The sequence below is a fragment of the Diadema setosum genome, chromosome 1, assembly GCF_964275005.1.
Source record: "Diadema setosum chromosome 1, eeDiaSeto1, whole genome shotgun sequence".
NCBI lineage: Eukaryota > Metazoa > Echinodermata > Echinoidea > Diadematoida > Diadematidae > Diadema > Diadema setosum.
The window spans coordinates 7,142-13,891 of NC_092685.1; the positions used below are offsets into that span (position 1 = coordinate 7,142).

The window sequence follows — 6,750 nt, forward strand, 5'->3', positions numbered from 1 at the left end:
TACTCGTGAAAAAATAAAAAAAGGTAGTAACCCATTGCCGCCCGTTCGATCCCCGTAGCTTTGACATGTACACACAACAATAGAAAACTATATGAATGCAATCTTGGCGTGTAGTAATTGTGTACGATGAATGGGAGATCCGGGTTGTTGATATGAGGCTCGTTCGTACCAAAGATCACAACAAAAATATATTTCAAAATATATGGAGCATAAAAAATATTGACACATTAAAAAAAATTTAATTCACAATAAGAAAAAGTTTTAAACATATATTTTCTAATTCAAAACCAAAAAATTAATGATTACAAGTTTTCTTGATAATAATGTAACGTAAGAGGTCATGTGCGTGTTGTTGTTGTCGCTGATTGAACCTTACGTGTATGTACTGCTGAACCGTTAGTCCGCGACCGCGCTCAAAAACCACACACACGGCGCGGCTACGATGATTTGCTGTTCATCATTTCAAACGCTCTTTCGTGATGATCTCTGACCGGAGTCAAACATCTCGACGTACGAACCATCTGATATTTTCAGAAATGGCTAGCAAACGGCCCCTAAGAAAAAGAGGAACTGCTCCTTTGGGATTCTTCGAGGAAGGTTGGTCAACGTAACTTTTAATACATTATTAGTAGACCTAATCTTAGCTAAAATAATTACCACTGATACCAGCGAGATTTGCATTGAATTGTCCCGACCGACCCGGGGCCGGCAGCGGCCCTGCCCCTGCTGTGCAAATTTCGCATGATCGTATCAAGTGGGGATAACCAGTCCAGTAGACTGTTCTGTATCTGAAAGTGTGACTGAGTCAGTGAGTGTGAGAGTATGACATGAGAGCTCAAGAGTTTGGAATGAGTTGTTCTAACTCAGCTACCAGGTACTGTATATGTACTGAACTGTTAGTGTTACTGTGTCACGTAAATTCTACAAGTTATCTACGGTAACTAGATTCTATACACAACCCAGTCGCTGTAGACAGTGTAGATCTAGTATGGTTGGGGCACCACCTATCGGCAGGGCACCTTCCCATCGGCACCCTGCGTATCATGGCTGTTTGCGTATAAGCCACATAGAACGAAAAGGTACGCACGGGATTGAGTGTCATGAGCTATAAAAACGAAGAAACGAAAATCAAACTCAAACAAACCAAGCTAAAAATTACACATCCGCTCAGTAACGACGCATGGCTGTGAAATTCACGTGTATTAACGTGTTACCTATGGCCTGTGAAATTCATGTGTATTACCTATGCTGTGAAATTCACGTGTATACCTATGGAGGTTAGGGGGTGCCGATCGCAAGGTTCCCTTTTTAGCTGCGCGAAGAAAACGAAACGCACGCGCTAAAATTGCGCTATTTTAAAACGGAGATTCATAATCAACGAGACGGTCACGACATTCAAAGCTGCAGTATTTATGGCACATTTGAGGTAAGAATTAGGCGGATTTGTGTTATATTTTTAGAATAAACAAGCTACAGATCTTTAGGGTGACGATACGTGGTACCCCCAACCCTACTAGTAGCGACAGGCTATAATTTATTCGCACAGCGTACTCTAACAGCGTCTGGTCGGGCTAACAAGACGGTAGTCGGTAGTTCTAACAGTTAGGCGTAATCCCTAACAATGTTAGTAGGCATAGGCCTACCTCATATTGGGTGGTGATATCAGGTTCGGTGCAAGCTACATCAACAACACTATTTTCTGCTAACTCTGTTAGGACTTCTAGTGGTAACTGCTCCAGTGAATCAAGATAATCAGTAGAAGCTACGCTAAGACACAAGGGCTTACTCCTGCGAACTAGTACGCTCATGGGCGAAATACTGACGCCATTCCGCCATTGAAAGCAACAGACCGATAGATTGATTAGAGGGCGTACTGTATATTACGCGATCATGATATCAGTGCCGTATCACTGGGTCCTCGTATTTCTGTCTCCCTTTCATTTTTCCCCTTTTTAGGGGGCATACTTAACAGGGGAAGATATGTACCGATGTATGTACTTAGAATCTTGTTTTGTCGTAAAGAAATATCATTCCTGTCTAACCGTGAAATGTATTTGAAAAAAATGTCATTTACTTTCCAATCGCAATCTGCAGGCCCACAAAGTTTGAGCTGAAGTAGGTAGACAAAACTATGTTTCGGGAGGGAGAGAGAAATGAGATAGGTGGCGTTTGTCAGCTCAAATACAAACTTGCTGAGGGACTACTGATAAAAAAAGTAATTACATTACTTCAATTTTTTTTTTTTTACATATCGACAGAAAATATATTTTTTGTGATATTTTGAGGTCTGAAATGCAATTCTACCGCTGTGTGCTTCCTTTTAAAATGAAGAAAATGAAAGGAAGGTAGGGTTTGCTCCATAGGCTCACGTGTTTAAGAAGCTTGCGGTATTATTACTAAATTGGCTGCCATTGGGCTCCATGTTGGGCTCCCGCTCCATGCCGTACTACACCCGTTTGCGTGTGAAGTCGCGAGAGTACGCCCTCTTAGCTTCTATACTCTTTGATTGTGTCTCAGCACTAACTTAAGCACTGGCAGCCACTGGCACTGGCGATAAAACTGAAGCGAACTTGAAGTCCGTAGGTGCTGGTAGGATGACCTCAAAAATATGTCATAAATTTCTGGTTGCTAGTGCTGGGCAAACTTGTGAAAGATTGGTCTGTCCGAAGGAGGAGTCTTTTATTTTTTTTTTTTTTTGACGTTACTTATGGCTCTCTACCTCCGGACTATGTCTATAGGAGGGGATCCGTAAAGCCAGATGCAGTCTCTGCTCTGTGGAACATATCCCCGTCGACGAGATACAGACCAATCTTTCGGTCAAGTGCTGGGCTTGGTGTTGAAATCAAAGAATGTCGTCTGCTGAACCTAGCTCCGCCATTTCGTAGTGTAAGAGTTAGGCCTGTAGCATGTACATTTTATGCTAATGCAATGGTCACCCACGCCACGAAACGTAGGCCCTACACGAGCATGTGGCTTCATAAATCTGAGCCTGGAAGCATAAAATTAAATATTAAGTTGTGTTTTGAAGAATGGTTGAAATTTGGGGCATTTTAGTCTGTCTTCCTCACTTTGTGTCTAAAAACTAAGCAGTCCTGCATCTTTTAATATTCGAGTGTAATCATGCGCCATCACTTTTCGTCGTGCGATTCTCACGGACCTTGCGATGCTGCGATTCCAACACCTATTGCTGGGGATCAATAACTTTGATAAGTATCGCTTAGTTAATCCGACCGTCGGTGTTGGAGCTCAATTTAAGTCAGTCATTTGGGAGCTAGCACTAGCACTGATCTTGAAATCCCCCAATGGCAAAGGATGCTGTATTTTGTAATTTGTATGTTATACCAGTATATCATTCACCTAACGGATTGTTGTGTGATTTTTCTGGCAAACCTTATTTTTCTTCTCTCAATCATTAATAGGTGTATTATTGTTATGTCGTGTGTTTTTTTTTTTCCTCATCAGAATCAAAGATTGACTGTGCAAGTGGCTGATGTGAGAAGGTGTTTCCATAGAAGACTTGCAGTCCATAGAAGACTTGAGGTCCATCCATGACCATTGATCGTGCTGTCCACTGGCTTGCTCCTTTCATGGGTACAAGTACATGATACACATGCAGCGCTGATTTACATCAATATGTGTACATGGCATCCTCCTGGCTGAATTCTGGTGCAAAGAAGTGGATCATCTGATGTCATGTTTTTTCCCGTTTGACCATGTCATCAAGGAGAAGGTATTCCTTTTTCTTTGTTTCTTTATTTCAACCCAGTATGGTTCATTAGGAATTTGAGCATATCGCTGTAACATACCCAAATTCTTGTGCAACATCCTCAAAAACCAGCAGCATGCTATGCGACATTGTAGAATATTCGGGAGTCTTTTATTCCAGCAGTCATTTGGGAGCTAGCACAAGCACCAAACTTTAAATCATCCAATGCTGTATTTTGTATGTTACATCATTTTCCTGTGTGATTTTTCTGCCTAACCTTATTTCACTTCTCTCAATCATCACTATTATCGTTATGTTGTGTTATCTTTTTTTTTTCCTCATCAGAATCAATGATTGATTGTGCCAGTGGCTGACACGAGAAGGTTTCTCCATAGAAGACTTGAAGTCCACCCATGACCATCGATCAGGCTGTCCCCTAGCTAGCTCCTTTCATGGGTACAAGTACATGCAGTGCTGATACGTGTATGGCATCCTCCTGGCTGAATTCTGGTGCAGAGAAGTCCATCTACTGATGTCATACTTTCTCCCGCTTTTCCATGTCATCAAGGGTAAGATACTCCTCTTTCTTTCTTTCTTTGTTTCTTTCTTTTTTCCAACCCATTATTAGTGTAGTTCATGAGGAATTTGAGCATTACACTGCAGCATACCCAAATTCTTGTGCAACATCCTCAAATACCAGCAGCATGCTATGCAGCATCCTAAAATATTGGCAACCTGCTTAAAATAGAATGTGATCAATTTTTGAAAAACATCAAATTACTCTAGGCAATTTGTGCACAATACATGATATGGAATGTTGAACGTAATGGCTTCACCTGTATGTGACACTTAGGGGTTAAAATGATTGTAAAAGTACACTGTATTTTAAACAGTATCTCTCCAGCACATTAGAGTGATGAAATGATGGCTAGGTGTACCACATCAATCTAATCCCATTCTTATGTTTTTTTGCAAGGTAACTATTCTGTGCAAGAATTTTGTGTGTTGAGTATTTGAAGTAGAGTTTAACACGTACTACATGTTATTATTATTTAAAAAAAAATAATAGCGTAATGAATAAATTCTCAGTTCGTTGCAGGAGTGATCTTCCCCAAGAAAATTCTCACGGCTCACGGTTGCAAAAGAAGGACATCTCAAGGCTCCACAACGACAAAGGGCACACTAACCAAGCTATATCAAGACCTAGTTCCTGCGAAGCCTCATCCAGAAGTTGCACCAAAGCTTACTGCTGGATAGTCTTGGACAGTAGAAGTACAAGGACAGTTTTCAAAGCGTGTGAAGTGTGCATGTATGCTCTCATGTCAGGACTGTTGGTTGCTAGATAATTTTTTTTTTGATGCTGTTTTGTTCTGTTGTCCAGTGCTCCTGGTGTCACTTAAGTCCAAATTTGCATTATCTATACAATTCAAAGCTACTAATGATCATGTACATCAAACATGCACTAATATATGTACACTGTATTTAATTATCCAACTAATTCTTTGCAGGTGATATTCTTATAGTTTTAAATCATGTGACTGGCAATAAGCCATACCCACGTACAGTCAAGATGCTGCTCATGAAGCAATAAAAAGCTACTTTTCAATCGTAACAGCAAAGTGAGCAAATGTGCATTCTTATGTCTTATTTGTTGACTGAGGTTCAGTAAGAGTACATTTTCTTCATTGATTTGTTTACATAAACCTACAGTTTTGCAACTGGAAATAATGTGATATTTGTATGATACTTTGACTTCTCACACCCAGCTGCTGAAAAATAACTTTTGAATGTATAATCATAATTGACTGTTTCTACCCTTGTGTACTTTCTTATTCTAAAGGTGCCTAGACCCGGTAGTTGCTGCAGCGCTTTTGGATGAGAGTGCCGATCACCATTAGCATTGATACAAAGACTGCCGAAATTGAGCTGTCTTCAACGGTAAAGCGCGTAGGTGTTGCTAGGTAATGTTGCCTTCATTGTCTTCTCTGCGTGTCAGACAGTCCGTAGAATTTGAATGCCAGGGTGCATGCTTCTTTGTTTGACTTCAGAGAAAAAAAAATATTAAAGCTGTCATCATCAGCAGTGGATTGGACTTCTTCGGACTCATGGAAATGGGTCAAAGCATAAGCGCTAACGATAAAGAGGAGTCGATAGCATAGGTCTCTCAAGGAAGCTTGTGCCGTGCGCCGTGTACGCTAACGATAAAGAGGAGTCGATAGCATAGGTCTCTCAAGGAAGCTTGTGCCGTGCGCCGTGTACGCAAGCAAACCACCGGGTCTATGCGCCTTTAAATGCTAATGACAGTACAGTCAACTCCAGTCAGTCAGTTTTGACTGAAAAAGCGCATCAAATTGGGCAATGTTTGACTTCTGCATGTTCAGAGGAATACACATGACTAGGCCATAAAAATTGGGACTTATTGGTTTCCTCAATTTGGCCATAGTGTATTCGATGTACATGTATGTTTTGGGGAGAGCTTTGGCTGTGTGAAAGTCAATGCTGGTAAGAGCATCGACCTACATGTACTCGTTGCTACATATAGCTTCTTTTATTAAACAGTGAATCAATTAACACTTACAATCTGCACCCATCCACCAACACACACATGGAAGTCAGTTTTTAAATACAGCTGTACATATTTTTTAGACTATAGCTAGAAGGAAAATACATGTAATAGAGAATTGGTTTTCTCCTGTTTCAGAGTCCAGGTTCATATACATGTTTACAAATGTACTGTATCACAATACATATGTATAGGAATTGTAAGAATTATTATTCTGCTCCAGGTAATTTACTGAAAATATTTTTATTTCATCACTTTATGTGAAGACTCTACTGTGCTATTTATTGATCATTATTCATCAAATAGCAAAGCAATTGTGGAAAAATATATTTCTCCAACCAAATTTCCCCATGGTTTCTCAAAGTACTTGTGAAATACAACTGTAGTTAAAAATACATTTTTCTACGATATTGCACTGTGGTTAAATAGTGGGTTTACTATGTACAATGGATCATGGTTGTATCGTTATTTGGGTTGTAAT

The 6,750-nt window shown here is 40.2% G+C and overlaps 1 long non-coding RNA gene across 1 annotated transcript; it reads left to right on the plus strand.

Annotated features, from left to right (window-relative positions):
* The first annotated feature begins 439 nt into the window (after positions 1-439).
* Positions 440-5,318, plus strand: LOC140246019 (uncharacterized). The gene is made up of 4 exons (XR_011902418.1): positions 440-597; positions 3,463-3,730; positions 4,052-4,275; positions 4,796-5,318. It is a non-coding gene; the product is annotated as an uncharacterized lncRNA (long non-coding RNA).
* Positions 5,319-6,750: the final 1,432 nt, after the last annotated feature.